Raw genomic sequence first — 24864 nt, forward strand, 5'->3', positions numbered from 1 at the left:
TTTGCTTAGAAGAACAATGTTGTTCGCAGAGATCAATCAGTAATGGTTTATTCTGAGTTTGTTCCAATGAATAGGAAATATTTTTTCGTGATAAATTGTTTACGAAAAATGGTCTTCGAAGCCTTCAAACTTCAATCTCAAAGCTTTGATGAAAGGTGGAAATTATTTTTCCTCTGAAACCTACCGCAAATGTGGTTTGGTTCTCACAAAACTTTTTTTATTCTTCTTCTGAAACATCGTTTGATACTTGCGAAATGGGAGAAAATTCATCGACCGGAAATTACGAGAGGGAAATTGCTTTGAACACAGGTGTGACCGGATTTCTTGATTTTCTATAAAACTGGGAACAATGATTTTAATATCGCTGTGATTTTCGATAGGAATTTCCCGGACATTGTGGCACGATTGTTAAGGGTAGCGTATCACTCGGGAATGACACAATGCAGTTCACTAAATGAGTTATATGTTTGAACTTGAAATCGTTACAAATTTTCACAAAATCTAATGAACTTGAAAGCAGGTTAGGTCATTAACAGGTTTTAATAGTAGAATTTGTAAATTTTCGGAAATTATTTTATAAATTGAAACGCACTTTCTTCCTTGTGGCTTATACATTAATAACAACCAGTACAATTCAAGCGTTAATTGTGCTTATATTCAGTAAATGCTTTTTGTACAAATAGCACCAACAATGAAACGATGTTTAAGTCCTTCCTACAGACTTTCGATTTAATCGGTGGTGGAGGCGTATTAAAATATATTCTCTCTACCATTTATTTCAACAAAATAAGGAACGAAGCAGCGAAATGCAGCAGCTTTCTGAAATTCTGATTATTATAGATAAGCTTAAAAGCACAGGTAAATTGAGGTAATCATAAAAAGACTTTGGCGGACTTACCGCCAATTGCAACATCTACAATTTTGTTTGAAAGTCTGCAGTCTATTAAAAATCGTTTAATGCACCACCAATTTTGAATTTAACTAAATTTAATGGCGGGGAGGAGGATAACGAACTTTTTTTTTTCAAATCCCAAATTTTCCGCTACAAAACCGAACGAAAAACCCCCTAAAAAATAATTAAAAATTCTCGGTTGCAATGAAAACATAAGCAAACCAACAATGAATAAATCCTTACACAAGGTAAAGCGGTATTCCGGCAAAGTTTGCTCCCCGATTTTATGATGTGATTGTGCCGCGATTCCTGTTTAAATTTGGAAACTCGATTAAACTGGTTTGTTCATTTGTTTATTTTTGTGGGTAACACAGAACGATTTGAATATTAGTTTCTGTTGCCGCACATACTTTCATAAAACACCAAATTCATTTGTTACGAATTGTACGTACGGTTGTGATATTTCACTTTATTATGGTAATATGTTCAATTGAAAGTTTAGTACACGATATTTTATTCAAAATTATTTATTTACATTGCAAATTTTCATTTAAATTTACGTTCAGTTAGCAATCATATTGATAATAAGCACAATAATTCTGTTTAATGCTCTCCCCAGTTCGTACATTCAACAACGTAGTCGACGAAGAACTGAACACCGAAACTTTTGAACGTGTAATACTTCTGAAATTGCAATGATAAAAGTTAGCTTTGAAAGCTTCGCTGGTGAAAAAGCATTCTGTGGAAATCACACAAAATTTCCCTCCACCGGATCATGCGCACTGATTAGAACTTTGATGCTCCAGCGAACGGAATGAATGTGTACTTAATAGGAGAAACACGTTTTTAACATAAACATTATTAAAACAACCAGAAACTTAACAGGTGGTTATGCAATATCCTGTTAAGTGTGCAATTCAAGTAAATTATAATTGAACGTGATGATGTGATCAGATCAATTTAAAATGTTGTTCACTGAATGCGCTGCTATTTCATTAGTGTCACACATTTTTGTGCATTGTCTAGCTCAAACTTAAAATGGGTAAATCGCTGACAAAGTTCAATCGGTAATTATTTGAATTTAATGAAGGTCTGCCGTAATTATGCCAAGCAAAGTTGGTGCGAACGGTGTTTAAAAACGACGAAATAATGAGAGCATTCGATAACGATAGCACAAAATCCTTGAATACTCGGATTGGTGTAATATTTATGTCACTATGGCGAAAAAAAAAACTGAAGATCACGTGTTAATGTTACATAAATAATTTCATATTCAGACGGTCATATCACGCCGAATTTTCGGTTTCCTATATCACTAATTAGTACAGGCCCTTGTGTCAAAAAAAAAAATGGTTCCGGAACAGCTCGAAAAACGTAAAGCGAAAGGATTGACACAAAGGACCGACTAAAAAGAGACAATTTCGCTGTCAAAATATTATTTTGACCGTGGCTATGTGCAGTCCAACAAAAAACTCGGATTTTGAACTAAATCTAATAACAGATACATTCGAAATGACGAATGAAATAAAAAAAAATTGCCTTTCGTGCAGGACAGATATAGAAATTTTAAAAACTTAATTTTTACAAGCCAGGTACAACTCAGATGAAACTTTGGATGCCTTAGTTATGAAAAATTACAAAATAACCTTGGGTAAAAGTAGAAAATTTCATTTTATCGGGTGACTTGTAGCTCTCGCTACGCTCTTGTCACCCTCGAAGTAAATTTTCCAAGTCTTTTCCTCTTCTTCTACTTCTTAATCAGCCCGTTGATATCCACTGCTGGAAGTCTTCCATTAATTCGTCATTTTATCTCTAAGTGAAATCCCAAGCATACTTCGTTCCATTGCTCTTTGTGCTACTCTGAGCTGATGCTTTCGTTAGTGGTAACGTTTCTGCTCCATACGTCAGGATCCAGGTCAGGACCGGTTGGACACACGAATCAAACACTTTTGTTTTCAGACTGTTGTTCATTTTGCTTTTAAAAATCATCCTTAGTTTTCCGAACGCTGCCCATCCAAGGCCAATCCTTCTTTTGACCTCTGCTGTCTGATTATCTAGGCCTAGTTTTGACTTGTGGCCAAGATACACATAGTTGTCGACTCTTTCGATGAATGTGTCTCCAATTTTGATGTTATCATCATCAATGTTTGTCATGATTTTTGTCTTCGATAAGTTCATTTTGAGACCGACTTTGCTCGATTTTTCATTCAGCTCTTGTAACACGACCTGTGCTTGGTCCAGATCCGTTGCTATCAAAACAATATCATCTGCGAATTGTAGATTTCTCAAGTATTTTCCGCGGATGTTTATTCCCATCCGACTCCAATCCAATTTTTTAAAAACACTTTCTATAACTATGTAAACAATTTCGGTGAGATTGTGTCTCCTTGTCTTACACCTCTTCCGATTTTAAACTTAGCCGTGTTCTCATGTAACTTTTCCCCTTGGCTAACAAATAAAATATTTTCTGGCATGGCACGGCACACAATAAACTATATAACGATTCCTCGTTATGGAACTCTTATAAAAGTCGAAGATCAAATGCTTTCTATATTGGGTAGTGTAAACATTTAAAACACTGAAGGACGCTGAAGAAATATACAATTTTGACGACAGAAACCTCCTGAAAAATTGGCGATTATCTCCAGTTTCACTTACAGGATCTTAAAATGTTACCAATGGGAAACAAAATTATATATCAATTCTATCGAAGATAAGCTCGAATCATAATAGCAATTCAGCAAAAGATCCAAAAGGCGAATTCAAAACGTAATTCTCAAAAACTTTTCAATTAAATCGACGATTATATCTGAGCACTGATTTCCCCAAATATCAGAATGTTGCTAATACTACCGGATTCTTAATGCCAATAAATAACTGCTACTGTTGAAGGGCGATTATATTCATCTGGTAATTCTTAGAACATATTCGAAGTTTTATTCGGAAAATAAAATATAAAAACAAAATGTGTGAGGCCATACTACGATCCATTGTGTATACACACCATGGAAACAGATAAAGTAGAACTCTGACGATCATAAACATTTTCTTTTTCTTTGTTTCCTTCTTTTTTCGATGGCCTCGCAGATATTTATATGAATGAGCAGCAAAATTAAAAACTTTCCACTACCTTTTATGAATACTTTGGTTTAAAAGAGTCCAACGAAACGATATTAATCGTAGAAAGACGCTTATGGAAATGCTTTTATATCTTTTTTACAATTTTATTCCGCACTTTAATTTTACATTGGTAACGTTAATCAAAAACTTGTGTCAGTTCTCTTAGGCTATAAAAGGAGGCTTTTCAACGATTGGAAAAATGATGACTAAACCATAAAAATGATAGCTGGTTTCGAAGGCAAACAAATAAAATGTAAGAAAAGCAAAAATTAGAAATGGTGCAGACACGAATTTCGTCTATATATAGCGAGACCAGTCAAGTGCTTCTTTCCAAACGCTAAATAAATTCACCGGTCTACTTACTAGACGAGCTTTAACCGTCAACATACAACATTACCATCACTTGATGGTCAATTTTCAGATTTTTAGACCCGTACGAAGTACTGGGGTCTTATGCGTTTACGCATACGACCGTAACACGTCGAATTGGACTCCCTGAGTAAGGGGAAACCTATTGTGGTTGTCTAGAGATGCCAAATCAGTGGAAAAAAAAATGTCCGTCTGTCCGTCTGTCCGTCTGCACGATAACTTGAGTAAAACGCATCCGATTTTGAAAATTCTTTTTTTTCCCGTTTAGTAATGTTAAAAGACAGGCTAAGTTCGAAGATGAGTGATTTTGGATCGACCCTTCCCGAGCTGTGGCCCAATAAGTGCTTTACGGTTTTTCGAAGATATCTCCGGACATTCAAGCGTTACACTTGTAACTGATACGTCAAATAAAAGATATTTACAATACCGATCGACAAAAAAAAAGTTTATGGAAATCGGATGACCGACTCGTGAGTTAGACCCCTTGGTGTGAAACAGGCACAGGGCGGCAAGCAGTTTTTGCTTGTAGGTCGGCCACATTTCAACATATTTCGTCTGTTTTAGCTTTATTAGATAGGTATTGACCGTACCAATCAGGGAAAAAAAATTGATGAAATTATGTTCTCCGGAGCGTGAGCTAGGTCTCTTGGAGTGAGCTCTTATCTGGCTACTCGGAAGTACAGTGAACGTGGTGTATTTTAACAATATCTCGAGTAAATTTTGACCGAATTTCATGAATTTTTTTTTGTTTGAAAGGTATTAACGAATGTAAAGCGTCGGTACTATTTCCGGTCTCCTAACAAAATGGCTGCCGGCGGCCATATTGGATTTTAGTAAAATAGAAATATCTTGGGAAAAATGATACTTAGAGAGTTTCTGTTAACATGGAAATAATTTGTTATGTGTGTGGGGTTTCAGGGATTCCATATACGGACATCTATATATACCTATATACAGCTATATTGAGCTATATACAGGCATATAGAGCTATATAATAGCATATTCATCTGTGAAATGTTTATTTATAGGAAAATATAGGTAAATATAGCGGTATACAGCTGTTTAAATAGGAATTTATGAAATTTGTCTTCGTACGGGGCTGTCTATATTGTCTCCGGCAATTTAGTTGTATATGATAACAAGGCAAAGAGTGGATAATGTAAGTGATTTTAAAGGGAGAATAGTTTTTCAGCAGAGAAGAAAATGAAGTAAGAGAAATGAAGAGTTTCACATTAAAGGCTTTTGATACGAATAGGTGTTTCGTACGGGTCGGCGTTAGCAATGTTTTGTATATGCTAACAAGGCAAAGAAAGATAATGTAAGTGATTTTAAAGGGCGAATAGCTTTTCAGTAGAGAATGAAGTAAAAGAAATGAAGAGTTTCACAGTAAAGGCTTTTGATACGAATAGGTGTTTCGTACGGGTCGGCGTTAGCTATGTTTATTGTTCATTTCTAGGATTGGTTGAGTTGAGTTTTTCTGACTGTAGATGTTTCGACGTAGATTTTCTACTAGTGAGTATCAAAAGTTAAGGAGCCGTCGATTTTATAGTTCAGGTTTAATCCATTAGGTGTCGTTTTATTTGTGACTTATTTGTTGACTTAATTGCGTGACCTCTTTGCTTACATCAACAGTTGTTAGAGCAACATCATCAAGATTCGACGCACTCCTTGCATGGCAATAACTGTAGAATGATACTAGAGTGTGCTAAGGCGATGGTAGAGCATCGACTACAAATAGTATTCATCACAAAATTTAACTGATCGACCTTAACTTGAACAATGCATTCCCTATTCATTTCGTGATGGATGCGAAATTTGCAAAATCTTTTACTTCAATTGTTTTGCAATCATCCATTCAACGTTTATAATACAACTTGTACCACATGCGTAATCCACGTTATCAGGCATACCTATTTTTAGTAACTCGGCAGAGTAAAATAAACCAGGCAATAAGGGACGAATGTATGAAAATGAACTCAAATTAGGACTGACATAAATTGAATTAATTTTAGGTTCATAGTTAAATAAAACGCTCCTGCCTGGTTTATTTTACTCTGCCGTATATAGTAACATGAATATCGAATGTAGAACAAGTTGGATTATTATAAACGATGATAAATATGTAACTTTTTTCAATTTTTTTCGGGCTGTAACAAACATTTTGCAATAAACGACCGCAATTTCAAATCTATTAGCTTATCTTTGTCGTTGCTGTCTAAACATATGACCGTCTGCACAGCACTGCTACTAGCACGAACATAGAAAATATTCGGAGGCTGATGAAATCACAGTAGGCACTGCGTTTAAGTTATACAGATAGATGACTTGTTTTTGTTGTATGAGTTAAAACCTACAATAAAAACAATCCTAAGCAGTAGCTCGCATCACTAAAGCCTCCAAATTTGACACTTGTCAATTCAATGTTCGTGCTGGTAGCAGAGCTGTGCCGTCTGTAACGATACTTTTCTGGGGAGAAACTCATTTCGATAAAAGGTATGAATGAGATTTCTGTGGTGCAAAGTTTTGCTTTGAATCTAATCGTTCTTTGTACAGTAATTGTTCATGTTTTGTGTTTATCTCGTTGTGATAGTGTGCACGTCGTTGCACAAATTAATTTTCTTTTGAAGGATGCGTCTTCATTTTCCTTCGACTTGAGTGAAAAAACGACTTTGAGCAATATATTTTCAATTGAAACGGAAAATCATTTCGACTTCTTTGACTGATTTTTATTTTCGAATAGAACTAATTTCAATAAATTTTCATTAAATAACGTATACGAGTGGCATGTCAATGAAATCCAATCCAAAACGAAATGCAACTAGAGAGCTCTCACATCGAACGACAAAAGAAAAGGAAAATAAATTTCCGAAGGCTATTTTCGTGACTGAATGCTGTGGCATACGAAATAATGTAAACGCCACTCTAAAAATAATGATGTTCTCATCATCCTTGACACATGCAATATATCGAGTAGTGAACTTGGAATTGGTGTGATATTGAAAAAGCCTGTAGCCAGAGAATCCTTGCATTCGGCACAGTGTTTTTTTTATAAGAAAATACATGACTATCTACGATGTGTCAAACAGTGACCGTGCATATCGTAAATCGAATATTTAATTACGAAACTATTCAATTATTCAGATGTTACAATCGGTTCGTTTCTGTCGTTATACTCGATATATGTTCATCATATTGACACCAGTCATTTTAATTTAGTCGATTATGTACTTGTTGCTAGTGGAACATGTCAATTGATCAATTGCATGCATATATCGAGACTTTCAATGGTGTAGTATTATTACCCTTATAAGTATTGTGTGAGTATCGTAAGAACGACTCAAACTGGATTCAATGAATGTTCTGGTATTATACACAAAATCAGAGCAGACGCAGACGATGCGATGCTCTAAATGCATACTATGAACATATAATCAGCTTTTCATCAAACATAATTACAGCTTCATACCGAAAACCGGATTAGCTTTAAAACTGTTAAATTAATGAAAATTTCACAACTCTATCCAGTACATGTCGATGCTTACAATAAGGAATAAGGGAAGAACCGAGAGAACATGTGGTAATAAATAATGTAAGAGCCGAAATTAACATTTTTATATTAAATTCGATCCATAGAAATAAATTAAAATCTAAAATTTAGACGCAATTTGTTTCTTATAGAAGCAATTTTGGGAGCGTAGACTCGGTGCTGTCTTATCGTTGAATTTCTAATAACATACTTATAAGACACGCGATTGTCTCACGCAAAAACTTCCGTTACATGCTACGGGAACGAAAACGAAAAATTTGCAACTCTCAATTTCTCGTCCCATAGCGAGTAAAGTTTGTACGTATATACGTTGCGAAATATATTTATAGAATGACTGAAAAAAGTAATTAGAATGACTGACGCCAATGAATTGGTTACACTGAATCGAGTATTGGACATAAAATGATCCAAGGTTGGATTCCAGTGTCAGACAAAATACCACACGCAATTTTTCTAGCGAGTATAGCGCATTGGTAATGTCTTACATTTCACCCAACTTCAGATTTTGTATAGTTGCGGTGACTGCAACGATGCAAAGACTAGTATGAGTCGTATGACTTACAACTTATGAGTTAGTGTATACATTTAGGCGAGATATCAGCTACGCCTAACTTATCTCATAGAGCATAATGCATACTTCGAGGCGTTGTTTGGAAGTCACTGTAGACCGGTTGCCCAGACTGAACTTGTTCTTGGCCATAAGATCCTGTTAGTAACGTTTTCAATCAAAGAAGCCAAAACCGAAATGATTTTATCCTAACCCACTCAACTTCCTACGAAATGAGCTAAATAATTTGGTCGGAGACCATGAAGGCGGTACAAATAAACGACCTTCAAATTTTACTGACAAAATCACCAACATACCCCCCTTGTTTTATGTACTTGAGCTTTTATGCCGAGGCTGTTGCATTTACACTCAATAAATGAGTTCACCAAGGTTAGATAAAATATGTTCCATCCGATAGTTGCGTATAAAGTTTTCATAGCAAAAAGGCCAGATAAATATTTAAATACGTCGGATGTGCTAAGCCATCGTAAATGTGTCGAAAATACGTTTTTTTTTGCTTTTTAGTGGTGCGACAATATCTAATTCCGCACCTGAGGCATGAAAAATATTACAACTTTTGTTCATTAAACAGAATAAAAAACCCTGATACCATAGCATGGAGCAGGAGTACACACAATACAATTTACTACAATTCATTAGTTACACAAAACCTTACGTCTATCGAAATGTGAATAAATATATAATTTGTATATGTGTACATCATTTCATTGCCCAACCTTATTTCATGTAGTGTACCGAAACCATACCTAATCAGTCGTTCATTAAAAACTTATTTTTATTGGATAATAATTCATGAGACAATTGTGTTGGCATTAATATGCATGATACGTTTTCTATTTTAGTTCTTGTGGCATTTTATATCCCTTGTTAATATCCTTTTATTTTGTGTTTAATGAATTTGAAATTTTCTATATACCTGGATCTCAACCTCAACACTGTGACTGGTATTCTGTACCGCTCCTTAAAAAAATGAATAATATGCATCCATTAGGTGTTTTAATTTTGTTAGTGTTTTGGTAATTTCGGAAAATTACCGTCAACGTTTTTTGTAAGAAACTGCTTTTTATTTCCATCGTGCTAAACTAAAATATTGGTGAAACAGACGAAACAAAACGGCATCGATTCTTAAGTGTTCGATACATAGAGTAGACTTAATTGAACAACAGCCAGTTACTCTCTGTCTCTAGTCAATCGGGTCTAAACATTATGACTACTGTTGAAGTAGCAGATTTCGTTTCTATCCGTTGAAAATTCCTCAGTCAAAAGAAGTTATAGACTCGATAATGAAACTGATGAAATGCTTAACGTCACGGAAAGGTTAACAAATTTCGCTTATAACATTGTCAACAGAGTGTTATATGATCAGAGCGAGAAAACCGAAAACCATTTTATTATAATCTGCCTCAAGTACCTCAAGTACCCCAGTCAAAGTCGTCAAAGTATTTACTTTTCTTTCAGCATGTTATCATGTAAGTGAGAAGACCAGGAGAGAGATTACGGCTGCATTTCTCTATTCTCTTCTCTATACTCTACCATCAAATCTGTGCACAGAAATTGCACAAAATGTGTATGTAATGTGCACAAATATTTATGTGCACATTACATAGTATGTAATACATACACATTTTGTGCAACTTCTGTGCTGCACAGATTTGATGGTAGAAAATAGAGAAGAGAATAGAGAAATGCAGCCGTAATCTCTCACCAGTTGATTGTAACTTGCCTTGGGGTACTTGTCAAAATATTTCTTTCTCTATCATCATAATACTCTACTGCAGATGGTCTATCTCAGTTTCGCAGTTAGTAATCCGCACAGTTTAGCGGGAAATTTGAAACGATGTCCTGTTTTAATGTGCCGGTTAATTGGCAAATTTAGGTCCTCCAATTCTAAATAAATTGGAAGTGTTTGATGAAGTCCTATGTTTTCCGAAATTTGTACGTCTGTACACCCTCGACTTTTTCCTATGAACATAACATGGCGTTGTGAATGACCACATTATGACCGTAATATTATGCGGCCGCCTCAGGATTTTATCGGTTAAATCGCGTTGAATTAACATAAAAAATAAAACATCCCTCGACCTGACACTATTAACTGAAATAGAAAAATCCCAATCAACTGTTAAGTGTGGCAATAAATAATCGCCTTAAGGTCAGTATTGAATAATTTCATCTTGAAACTCTAATCCAAACTTCGAATATTTTAGGGAAAAAATAACTCAAAAATTTAATGTTAAAAGGCAAAATAGAAGCTACCTGAAATAAATTATACTTAGTCCTTACATAGCATATGGAAGCATCCCAAGAAATGTATAGAATTATTTATGTCACGATTTCAAAAGTTTGATGGGTTAGACAATAGAAATTGGCTCAAAGAAATGGGGAAATTTGAATTTCTCAGAAAGACATTGTAGCCTGTTGACTCATCTTCGTTTTTACACCTGTACGAAGTACACGGGGCTGATGTGTTTTCCACTAGCCAAAAGATTTGTCCTCCGTCGGATCGTTCGAAATTACATTAAGCATAGCACGTTAGTGTTTCAAGCATTAACACTTTTGTGGTATGAGCGCTGTCACTGTCTCTGTCGCTACCGCTTCAGATTGTATGTATTTTGTGTTTTGCCTCACAGAAAGAAAACAAATCTTTCTAATAGAAACGAAGAGCATAATATGATTTCATTGCACCTCTAGAAGCCTAATTCAATTTTTCTTTTCAAACTGACAAACATGACAGAGTTGGCTCTGTCTTTCTCTTTCACGGCGGTGAATTGAAACAGTACCACAAGCTGAGATCTTGAGAGATAATTTTGACGTTGACATATCAAGTTGCATGACTTGACTGAAGTTTGTAACGATATTCCGAAATGTTGGCTTTTCTGATATACTCTTGAATTCGACTGTTCTAGTTGAGTTATATCTGAGTGTCAAGATCTTAGCTTGTGCTACTGTTTCAATTGACCGCTATGAAAGAGAACAATGGCTGCTACAGTTTACCAATGTTTGAATTGAACGGTCGAGAAACATAGAGTGGTAGCTGATTCATTCCTAACTGCATACGTTTTTGACTCGGGTATACCAATCTAATTGGGTACACATCGTACGGGTGTCGCCTGCGTCGCATTTTTTCCATCTCTTTTTTTTTAGATTGTCGGTAATTCAAAACCTAAATGATATAAAGTGCTTTTGTGTTACATCCATTACTTTTCTTACGGTGTATGAAAAAAAAAGGTTTCAAGTGGAAACTCTTCAATCCGGTTCGGATAATTTGCAAGGTAATAACAATATCAAAGTATGGCTTAAATTAATTCATTGTAAATTTGGAAACCTTTGGTTCAAAGTTTTAAATTACAAAGATTGTATAATATTGAATGTAATTGTATTAAAATGAAGGCAAACTTTCTACTTTACGCCGATTGATGCAAATAAAAAGTTATTAAAAAATAAACTTCAATTAGAAGACAGGAGAACCGAAACAGATAATGATTGTTTGATTTCATTGCGAATGTTGAAATCACGTCGTCAGACTAAGTAATTCGATTCGACGGTGATGGTGATTATTCTGTTCTGTGAAAAGAAAAATTAGTTTCGATGCAAAGTTTTTTTTGGCAAAAAGAATGAATATCTTTCTCCCTAAAAATCCAATTAACATTTATAGCCAGCTTTGCATATTCGTAGGTAAACATCTCAATAATGCTGTGAGCATTACGAATCCTTCGAATTTGAAATTGCACGTGTTTTTGAAAGCTATTGTAAATATTTCTTTTAGGAATTTTTTAAGCTGATAAATTGAAAGTATACTGAAAGTGGAAAAAAAACATTGTATAGTTGGAAGAGTCGTTGCCATATAATAGCACTTTGTTGTCTTGCGGCCAGAAAATGTGTTATTACCGTGTAAATAAAAAGGACCGTACTGTCTCACTGGGATATTTTTTGTTGAGTCGTGTTGGAAGGTTGTATTTCCAGGCGAAGGCGAGCCTGTTAGCGTAAGTTAGGAACAACGTTTTTCCTAAACAAAGTCAAAAATAAGCGATGAAGTCGCTATATTTAAACACTAGTTAGGAAAAATAAATTTCTTGCCTACAGTCAGAGAAAAATAAGATGTCACCTATTCATCGTTTATAATCCAATTAGGTCCACATTCGATATCCACGTTATTATACATATGGATGTGTATGCTTAATATCATCGACTACTAGAAATATTTGGCTACTGTCTGTTTCGGGTAACAGTACATTACGTCCTCGTTTTTGGAGATTTTTATTTTTTACTACTCGTGGCAAAATAACAATAACAATCACTTTTACTCATCGTGATACGAGATTTCAAATTACTTCCCGTGTGTAGTATGCTATTTTGCTTCACAAGCGAGTTAAAGGGTTCTCCCTAGGTAAAAAATGGACCTATTACCTCCCTAGTAAAATAAAATGAATTTTTTCGATTAGAGGGGTACTTTCGAACAATTTTTTTTATATTTTAACGTCGATCAAAAATGGTCTTTGAAAACTTCTGTCCCCCATTTTTAGATTTTTTTTTATGTACTCTCTGAGTATATACATCGAGAATAGGTTAGTTCTTTGGTTAGGTTTTCCCAACAGTTTTTCCATTTGGTTAGTTTTATGCGGCGACTGAATACCTCAAAATTATATTTTCGTCAACGTCAACTATGAAAGTATAATTTGGAGTTTATTATTCACCCATTTCTGCATGAAAGCAACAGACAAAAACACACCAATTCTGAAAGATACTTTTCAGAAAATTTGTATAAATAAATTCCACAAATTGAAAACTTTTATCAACAATTCCATAAATGGTTAACCATCACTGGTATTAATTTGTGATATTTATCAAAAGTCGAAAGGATATTAAATTCTCTAAACTTTACCATTTGTACTATAATGTTTTGTTTTAGTTAATTTTAAATATGGTTGAGCTACATCAGTGCTTCGTTTTTAATTCTGAAAAATTCTAAAAATTTCGAAAAAAAAACTCCGAACAAACTCCGATATTTTTGTGGGACCTTTTTTAGATCTTTTTGGATTTTTTCAGAATTTTTAGAATTTGTCGGAAATTAATTTTCCGACAATAATCCCTGGATTCAGGTCAGTTGAAATCAAATACGAAAAACCACAGGAGTGAAAATAGCATCTGAAGTGGAAATAACCATGTAAATATAGAGGTGCACTGTTCATCAATCATCCGAGTGTGTGTCAATGACGATCATATCATATTCGATATATGCATTAAATAATGACAGGACTTGCAGTTTCTATGCATTTTCCATTTCAATCGGAAAGTATTATTGCAAATATACTTGATTACAAGGCTAGTTGCTAATGTAATTCCATATATTGTCTGTAAACTGCAAGGGGTTCAGACTTTATTTTATCAGTAAATTGTTGAATGCGAAGGTTATTTACTTAGTCCGTCGATTTCTATATAATCCAAATCCATCCATCTACCAACAATTCCGTATATTCGCTCGTTTATATAAAATTTATTTCAAAGTTATTTGGTCGATTCTTTAACTCATCTTATGTCTAACAAGAACTTCATCTAATAATCTAATGAAAACAATTTAATCGAGACATATCTTATGTTCTGCAACGTTAAGCTTTTCAATCAACAAGTCGATCGTAAATAAATTGTAATTTTTCTTCGGGAAACACGCACAAAACGCTTTCAATGCTTACTCTCAATAGACATTGTAAACTGATATACCGAGATACTTCACATAACACATCCTTAAAAATGAGATACATACGAAAAGCCGTAAAAAAAAGCTCTACACACCAACATAAAATACTGTGTAACCAGCATATAAACTCTGTTTTGAGATACGTCTGGCGGTATATATGTAGAGTTGATGTTGATATGTACGTATAACAGCACGTAATTGTGAAAACGTTTAGGATACGGCATTTGTATGTCACACAACATGGTATGGCTCGGTATACAAAACAGAGCTCTAGAGATGTGGAAATAAGAAACCAATAAAGATATAGAAGTAACATGTTTATCTTGGTTAGAATTCCAATTACATTCAATATACCTACTAAAGTGTCTCTTGTGTTGATTATAGATCTCCCAAATGTACATGTACTGAACTCTATTTATAACCACATAACCCTAGCCATATATTAGATTTCAATTCAATCTTTTCTCTGCATGAACAACGACATTATGGCGCAGTATATTTACTAAGATCATTATTATTTTGGCTTTTACAGACAATATTTTCTGAATGGAGGACATCATTGAACGTTCAATTAAATGTTCCATGATTTGTGTTTAATGGATTGATTAGATATGTGACAGAACATGGGGGGTATAATGCGAATCGACATGTATTTATGTCGCATTGGATGTCACAAAATGTTAGGAAGTATAATAATGGGAGTTAATTCGTGCTGAAATTGTTAAAATCAATTAATTGAACCGATAAGCGAACAGTTATTGTGCAGTGAAATTGCTCCAACGTATGCCAAAGGTGCTCTCGCATTAGATCTCGAAAATATTGCATACACAATTTGCTTGTTAGACGAATACACATTTTGTATCGTTAAAATATGCAATTTCTTGTTCCAGCTGAATTCACCATCTGATGCATAGACACACACGCGCTCCCCACCGCCACGTTGACTTTATTTATGTGAGTACATTTTAGCTTGTAATTTTTATTATTTATTATTAAATAAGGAACCTGTGTATTGCATTCACCAGCCAGGTCCGCCCTGGCCAAATATTGAAATCGGGCAAGCATGATTGCGTCATGTGGTTTTAACCATTCGAATTGCTATATTGTCGCCTATCTCACATAATGTTTGTGTTTTCGACTAAGATTTAGCGCCAATAGACTTAATGCACTATGCGCCCTTTGGTAGCCAGTGACTCACTGTCACCAGCAACTACAACAAAACAATGCAGATATTATAGTATTTACCACTGAAAATCCACCATATGTGATTTTGTCATTGATGGGAACCCAACCAAACAGATTTCTAATCTCTACGAAACTGTAAGCGTATCGTGATCTGAAATCGTTAAATCCGGTACTTTTATTATTCAAAGTGACCCTAAGTGTTCCATGTAGAATAGAGCTGATTTTTGAGAATTTTAATTCTGAAAATTCCAAAAAGTTCCAAAAACATACTAAAAATTTAGGAACTTTTCGGAACTTTCTCTGAATTTTTCGGAATTTTCAGAATTAAAATTTCAATACATAAGCCTTGTTATAGAATCTTTTACTTCATTTGTTTTGACATTCAGTACAGTACCATAATAATAATGAACTTTTGCCTTCGGTCGTTGCTATTGAAAACAGATAAAAATATTCTTCTATACTAGGTCCCACCTGTTGGGTGGGTCAAATACCTTGACTGTTTGTCTGAGCTTCTCAATAGTATTTTTATTGGTAATGATTTATTGATTTATTTCAATGAAATGTAACTTTGTATGTTGATGGCCACAAAAACGCATTTAGAAGAAAAACTACTAGAAAAATATCCAATAAATCTCTAATTGATAATTTAATTCTGTTTCCCTGAAAATCTTCGAAATGTTGTATATAAAATGCCCCGGTAAAAAATGGCGTAAGTTTTCAATAAATTTTAAACTTGTGCGAATTGTTCACACTTCACACTCATTAATTTTGGTAGTTTATTCGATTTTGTTTGCAAAATCAAATAACAATACTCCAGATCGTTTTAACAAAGAGTGGAAAAGGCTTTTTTTGAAAACCGCTCCTAGATGGTTGAACCGACACCACCCATTTTCGAACGTGACCTGAGGATTTCGATACTTTATCGAATAAAAAAAAGTTATTGAAAATACGTTGAGATTACTCCAGTTATTGGGTTAACCAAGAATAGAAACGGCTTCTTTTGAGAATTACTCACAGAAACAAATTTAGAAGAAGAACTACAAGAACGGTCTAATAAATCTCTCATTGATGATTTAATTCTGGTTAGTTTCATTGAAAATCTTCAAAACGTTGTCTATAAAATGAAAGGAGTTGCTGCCACCTTACGCTTCGAGAAATTTCGTTTAGGGCCGGTAAAATTAAAAAAAAAAACAAACTAATTCAATTTTGTCGTATAAAAATTCATACGTTCCTCGGGTATCTCCCGACTTCCCAGTATGGCAAGTGTGGCACTGTATCAAGGGTTTACTGGCATATTATAATCATATTTTCTGGTTCGTCACTTTCCGGAATTCTGGAGAATTTTTGGGTTAGTACACTTCAATCAAAACGAAGGTCGTGCCGCGGTAGGTGTATGGTGTCATAGATAGTAGAGGTCACTACCTACCCAACGACAGCCATATCGTCCAAGTCTATCATTGTAGTTTCTTTTAAACACTCTCCAAAAGTTGGAATTTTTTTGCCCTAAAATAGCTACTGCACCACTACACGAAAAATTTCGCTCATATTGAATGTGAAAAGCGATTTCATGGTTTATTATCGTAGGTGGGTCGGCCACGAACTCGAATCGCAATGTTGCCAAGCTGGGATCGGCCTGGTTTGGGCCAGGGAGCCGCCGTTCTCTAAAACTTCTTTCGGACCTTTAAAATTGAATTTTTATCCAAATTGAGTGGGAGAAAAATCATGTGTTCCTTGAACATTTTTGCATACGAGAAATATATGTGATTGAAAAAGTATGCAGGTGCCGCTGTAATTCAAGATGGCGCCAATTATTACAAAAAAGTGTGCATATCTGGAAAATCCGGTAAATGCTTTTTTTTAAGTAATTAATGTTCTTTATTTTTAACATAAAATAGACACCATTTGGAATATTTTCGTCGAAATTATTTCATTTTTTTTTTTTTTTTCAAAAATCAAAATTTCATAGAGCCAAAAGAAGTGTTAGGCAACGTCGGCTCGCTATACCAAACCAGGCCGATCCCAGCTTGGCAACATCGCGATTCGAGTTACTGGTCGATGCATCTACGAAAATAAACAATAAAATCGCTTTTCACAATCAATATGAGCGAAACGGCTTTTTAGGACAACTCGCACCCGCAAAACGTGCAGTTTCAGAACTATACTTGAGAAATTGTATTTATATCCTTTCCAGATTGCGAAAATGGGATGGAAAACAACGGACTAATTGCGGGCCATAAAGTGCGAAATTTCAATGTAGTCTACTTGGTACATTTTTGCATCAGTATGTGGTTGGAGAATCTTCATTAGATAGGTCTTCTTGTCGGTGGCAACAGTTTTCCATTTCTATGAAAAAATGAAACATGAAACCATGAAAACTTTCCACTGAAAAAAAAAACCGTCCAACAAAAATAGTCTCCGCATGTAGGCATATCCATACACCGCATGCTATTTATATAATTCACTGTTTTGTTTAACGTGTTTTTGTTTGTTTGTTTAGATATTTTATTTTGTTTCGAACACACAAACAGGATTGTCCGATTCTACCATATTTAGGATTAAGATTCAATGCCATATCATGTTTTTCATTCGATATCATTGTACCGTTGAATGACGAAATGAAAAAAAAACATTCTTTCGATTTTTGTTTTTGCAGAGTTATATAAATACAATGTTGTTTGTACGTATCAAATATTGCGTTTTTAAAAATCGAATTACCACAAGAAAGTATCTACGAAACTGTTATGCTCGATTTTTTTTTGTTTATATCACAAAATATCCTCAACACATTCCTGACCGTCCATGTTCGTACGTACGTCTCAGAAACGTTTATAATGGAAACTGATATTAGAAAATAAATGACTGTCCAACCAAACAATTAACTTGTCTATTAAACGAGAAGCGTACCGTTGTGGCGGTTGGATTACATTTTGTTACTGCTATTGTTTATTGTGCTTAGAGGTTGATGCAACATCTTTGACTTCAATTGCTTAAACATACACCTCGCTATATAACAGAATTCTAGTCTATTTTTGTCGTCGTCGGTCGTTACTGGAATAATAAGGTGTGAAATAGTCGTTGAAAAGACTCGTAGAAGGGAAATAACACGATGATGTGCTTGTTCTACGAAACTTAGTCGGGAAAGTTAGTACTCTCGTTGTGGTGAGTCCATATTAATTCCTTCAATTTCGTATGATTAGAAAATATTGTGGTAGATTGAACAGCCTTTACCGAAGTGTCTAACTTTTAATACAGTGTCATGGCTGATAAATTTCAAAAATTATTTTCTGCAACCGAGAAAGTGAGTATTTTCAGTACAGCTTTTTCATTTCCACTGACTAGTTTGGTCAATTTAGTAAATATAAAAATACTTCAATTTCAACTGTATGGCAACCCTGGAGCAACCTTGAGCATATGAGACCCGTCCCGTAAGCTAACCTGTATGAACTGAACGTTCAATATGTATTGAGTAGATTACTGAACCAAATTTTCATTGTGATTTTTATGGTGAAATCCCTCCGGAGAGAAATATTTTTCGAATTGTTTTTGTTTATTGTGGCCGTGTGGAAATTAAGAAATTGTGTTGAAAATATTACAATTTGAAAATGCGGTGCAAAGGGTCCTTCTCAATCTCTTTTATGTCAAAAAAAAGCGGAGCAAATTTTGTGAGTCAGTGGCCTACAGTCAGTCGTCCTAAACAGATATAAGTACCTAGTTTTTAACTAACTCTTAATACTCTGACCAAAATATTCTCAGAATGTTTCCGAAGAATAATCTTCCAAATTTTATCAGAAACACGAGCATGAGGCAGGCTTTTTCAACTCCTTATTATGTGTAAATAAACCATCTGAAACGACTGGCAATAAATCGATTTTAATTGTTTTAGCTCCACGTAAAAGGTTTTCCCTATTTTTTAACCTTCTCCTTCTCCCTCATAACAACTTACGAATACTAAAAGAGCTTTCTTGAAATTTAAAAAAAAAAAAAGTTTTTTAAATGAAAACTTTAACAGAATTTCAATAATGTGTTATTTGGAAAACATGTTAGTCACTTTAGTCACTTGCTTAGTCATTAGACATCATATAGAACATATATTGTTTTACGTATTAAAAACGAACGTTTTTATGATATTCGCTTAATCGATAAGGATTACATAAACAAAAATGGTGATCCTGTAAACTTTTGAACTCATTGAACATCTTTATGCTTAGTTTCCTCTTACTAAGAAAGTACTCCGTGTGAGAGACAAAATTGAAATTTTATCTGTGTTTATTTGACAGCTCGCTCTCTCACGGCGTACCTTTTTTTTATTTATTTTATTTATTTATTTGTTGGTTTTGAGACCGTTCTAACAGCCTTTTACAGCCAATAACAAGTTCAGTCTGGACCACCGGCTTTACGTGACTTCCGAACCACGCCTCGAAGTATGTAATTACTCTCTGAGGAAAGTTAGGTGCGAAATTGATATCTCGCCTTAATGTAGGCTAGACATATGTACACAAATTCATCGTATTTGGGTTACGTCATACGATTCATTCAGTGTGTACATCGTTGCAGCCACCAAACACACCGCAACTACCCAAATTATGAAGCTTGAGTGAACTAAGGACGTTACCAATGCGATATAATCGCTAGAAAAATTCCATGCGGAATTTTGTCTGTCACGGGAATCGAACCCGGGTCATTTTGGTGGAAGGCTAGTACGTAACCACTGAGCCATCCCGTCACGTTTTTAGTGGAATGGACACTTTAGTTTTCCGAAGATCATTTGGTCAACGAAAATTTGACTGTAATTGAAGTCAATACGACCTCTTTTCGGGAAAATCTCACAGATCAAATTGAAGAAGTTTAGTAGATTTAATACAGACCGAGAGTGTAAAAAAATTACTTTCACAACGCTCCTTCGAAATTACATTTCTGTAGGCTCCCAATCACGGTCCCCTCAACCAGGTTTTTTTTCTGGCCATTCTATGAGACAAAAACATATGAATAACATATGAACATTATGAACCCTCGTCTGACCATTCCCTGAATCAAATTATCTAACAGTAATTTGTCGCACCTAACAAAAGTGTTTCGCACTAAAAATTTTGGTGTCCTTATACCAATTACATATTTGAGTATATCCAATGAATAATCTGCAAAATAGACTTCCCACATGGACTAATTGACATTTCTATATAAACTTCCCATTCATTCATTCAAAAGGAGTTTATCTTCATCAAACATTTCAAAATAATATGTCAGCTACATATCATCATGTCAACATGTCAACCATTCGAAAAGTTTTTCGCATAATTTATCAAAAGTGTAACAATCGAATATAATTACCATCGATTTTAGGTTTATACTTTAAATTTCCAACTCTTCACCATTTTGAACCCTTAAGTATCACGACTACGATATGCGTGATTTTCTGTGATAATTTTTTTTTGTTAAATAGACGGAGGAATACACACACCTGCTGGATATTATATTCTTTCTCCATTTTTATATTATAATACAAAATTTGGGTGGCATGGTTGATTGTTAAAATATTAAATTTGAAAATTCGTTTGTATGGCATGATATGATCCGTGTTGAATAAAGCTAAATTGTATACTTCAGAGAATGAAGTGAAGAGAAAAAAAAAGTTTTTGTGAAAGCAATGACATATTTATGGTTCGTTGCTCATCCAGAATGTATAGTAGTTATTTACATGCTACATTTTCGTTTCACGTTTGACTCACTTCTTTCAACGTCCTCATCATATAAATTTCTTTGAGGATAGTTCGGGATAAATATGGAAAATTTGCGTTTCCATGTTACACCAAAACAACGTATCTGTGTCTTTGCCTTTAAAGCTTTCAAGAGATTCAGCTTCTTCTGTATTCCACTAAAATATCTCAACTTTTTAATGGAATCCAAAAGAAGTTAAAAGCTTTCGAAATCTATCCAAAGCACTCGATTACTATTACTTAATAGTAGTCATCTGCATCGCTGTAATACACAAAATGATGTACGTACTTGATTGGACATTGTTTGTATGTCTACCGATTTTTCTTGGAAAAGTGCCCGGCAACAAAAAATATCTAAGAATACACGTAATCTACTACTTCATGCCATATACTTCATGGATGTTTAAAATGCTTAGGTGAAAGGTGAGTGTTGCGGTTAAACCTTCGCTTGTAAGACGTTTTTCAGATTTTCTTCCAAGCATAAGAGTGTGAATTCAATAATAGTAGTTTTCTTAGCGTTTGATTTAAGGTTTTCTTTAACGAATATAAGACTTCCAGCCAAATCCGAGTACTGCGATGGAAACGCATTTTGGCGTCGATCAGGAATAATATTTTTCGTAAAATGCACCAGAAATACTTAGCTAAGGAGTATCTATTTTTATAATAGGTACCTAAGTGGACACTAGGCACAAGTTAAGGACAAAATTTTACTTAATGCTTCCCCATGCGAAAGTGTACCATTACGTAGCAATTTGTCTCCTGCATTATAAGATGGAATAGCTGCCAAATAGAGTACATTTTGTATGAAATATTATCCCCACTCTTTTTACAGTGTGAAATTTTGTATGGAGCACTGTCAAGTTTCAGTACCCTATTTAGAGTACCACTTTTGCTTGAAGTGCGTTGTTTTATCACAAAATTGTTCCCTCATGTAATGAATCGCTTTTCAGCATCCTCTAAAAACTATACTGTACAAGAGTGGGATCTTCATTTTACAAATGTCAAGTTTACTGCACTAGTGCGTAAATGTGTAAAAATCCATTTACACACTTCTTTGATCTAATTTACAGTTGATTTTAGACTTTTTTCCACTTTGAACGCGCATTTGAGAAAAGTCGTTCAATGTTACATCGATGTGTGCGCTTTATTCATTTCGAGGACGCAACACATATAGAATAACAGCTTCCCTAAGGATTCTGTTAGTTCCGTGAACTAATCTGCAAGAGAAGCATTTAATGAATCTTAATAGTTTCATAGAGATTCATAAAAAAGAAATAAATAACCAAAGTTATGTTTGTGAGAGAGAAGGGATATGTTTCATTGTAGTTCAGTTTTCTCCATGTGTACTGAAACTTTGTGTACGTAAAACCTTTAAAACAAAAATTGAGACAAATAAATTAAGTGCAGCAACGCCGGCATCTGTATATATAGTTCTATATTACGTATACGTTATACCCATCAAACACGAAAAAAAATTCCGATATTATTTATCGATGATTACAAAACACAGTAAATTGTATCGCTTGGTGTGATGTTACTATATTATAATGGTAATAACCAAAAAAGCTTCAATAACTTTTTTCCATATCTTTCAAATATAATCGTTAGAGAACCTGCGTGTATACGTATATAACATGGTATATTGAATTATCACCCAACAATTTTATGATGAGCACCTTTACCACATTATCGTGTAAAATGCTTCAGCACTTTATTTAATTTGGTTATGTTGGTTTTATATGGTTACATTTTATATTGGTTACATTTGGTTATACATTTCGTCGAAACGGTGTATTACGTTGAAAATTCTGTTTGCCAACTGTTGGGTGTGAGTATAAAACATTAAGTATCATATGTACGGAGTAAATTAAGTTTACACACAAAATTTATTATGTGTCTATGGCTGTGCTCGTACTGTATACATATCAGCTAAATAAAAATCGATCAATTAATCATAATATTTGATATCAGTGAAGATGTTTTCACTCAATAAGCATCGATATCAATGCGTAACGCGCCACTGTTTAATTCAATTTTCTACATTAATATTTTCCATTCATGTGACTACATTTTTGTTTGAAAACTTTAATCAGCTTAATTGAAAATCGAACTTGTTTGTGCTGAGCAAAGTTGGTATAACGAAAGTAAGCTAATTCTACGAGACGTTGACAATGTCCGTGGGATAGTCATTATATTGTTATTTCCTCGGTATTCGAATTCGAATCCAGAAATAATTGGAGCATTGAAAGAAATTTTATATTAAACGCAACGTAATCTTGCAGATTTCGAGTCAATTCACAAAAGCGGGGGCTTTTCTTTTCTACCGAAGCAATACAAAACATTTTTGAATAATAGCTGAGGAATTTTGGTGACTGCTTTTCAACTTAAATTTAGATTTGATATAGCAGACAGCATCCAATTTTGACATAATTCCTGGTAAACTGTGGCAAACAAAAATCAACAAGCTTTGAGAGCTTCACGGGGAAACCGGAATACCAGGGTAGTTGCCAAATCTGTTACTTGGTTTGATCAAAGTACTTTCCCATTTTCTCATTGTCGAGATATTTCTTGTAAACTTTGAACAACTTCTTTAGTTGTTTATCCAAGACGGAAACAGTATATCTACCTTCTTATTCCACATGAGTGAGCACATCACATTTTTGTGTCCACAGACCAAGGTTTGCTCAGCGAAGAAAAAAACCTACATACAGTCCAATGCCAAGAATAAAATGCCCAAAACCATTGCCGAGCATACAACTTTGTTTACAAAAATCGTCGTGCTTAGCACACCATTACATAGATAGGTGCATACTCGCTGGTATGTAAAGAAGTTTGATTGTAGTAGTTGTTGAACATGATTCCTATTTACACCTTCATTCAGCCCATATACAAAATTTTAGATTAAACAACAACTTAACCAAGTTTTTCGCAGATTTCACGAAAGTTAATAATGTTACCGGGCGTCCACATTTCATGAAAATACCCATACCATACACATTGCCCGCTAATTTAAAGCCCAAAATGCCAAGGGAGTATGGAATGGGCTGTGGGCAGCCCCCTTTTTTCGGCGGTCCATTAATCTCTTCTTTTCACTAACTTGTCACTGACTTCATATTCGCCCAATACGAGCTGGTGTACTTGCATTTCCATAGCACTTGGTAATGGTGACTCACTTTTCCTCTATTATCTTCAATATGGACATCTTTCGTAATCCCCTCATTTTGATTTCCAAAGGCTACAAAAATTTTACTTTCCCTTCAAGGACACCTTTTATAAACAACAAACCTAACACGGCATAATAGCTAAATATGTTTCTTCTCTCGTTTTAATCATATAGAGAAGTGCTGGCTACAAAGCCATTTACTTCTTTAGATGCATACATTTGGCTATTTATAAGAAAACACCAGATTTCATCGTTGGTTTTTGCAGTCGTTGTCCTGATTTTTTTTTCATAATAAAGGTCTGACCGAACAGACCGAAGAATTATTACCTCCTCGGGCACAGTCAGTCAATGGAAATTGCTTCATCAAGAATTATTTTAGTTTTGTAAAAAAAATCTCTCAACGATAAGACCAATAGAAAAAAAAAAAATTTGATTTCTTACCAGATACGTTTTTCCGGCACAGAAATTCGTTAGACTTTTTTTTTAATTTAACCGATCACATAAGGCGCCTTGCCGCACCACTTTAAAATTTGTTTTTTTTCCTCGAAAAAAAAAAAATTCAATTTCGTTCACGAAAAATATTGTTTACGCATATGATATGCGATGGAAAA

At 34.5% G+C, this 24864-nt stretch overlaps 1 protein-coding gene across 1 annotated transcript in view; it reads right to left on the reverse strand.

Moving 5' to 3' along the window:
- Positions 1-1517, reverse strand: part of LOC119067294 (alpha-1A adrenergic receptor) — a 60199-nt gene extending 58682 nt beyond the window's left edge. The window contains exon 1 of the mRNA XM_037170185.1: positions 1136-1517. The gene's annotated coding sequence lies outside the window, so the exon portion shown is untranslated. The remainder of the gene's footprint in view (positions 1-1135) is intronic.
- Between the last annotated feature and the right edge of the window lie 23347 nt (positions 1518-24864).

The sequence above is a fragment of the Bradysia coprophila genome (genome assembly GCF_014529535.1).
Source record: "Bradysia coprophila strain Holo2 chromosome X unlocalized genomic scaffold, BU_Bcop_v1 contig_12, whole genome shotgun sequence".
Lineage (NCBI taxonomy): Eukaryota > Metazoa > Arthropoda > Insecta > Diptera > Sciaridae > Bradysia > Bradysia coprophila.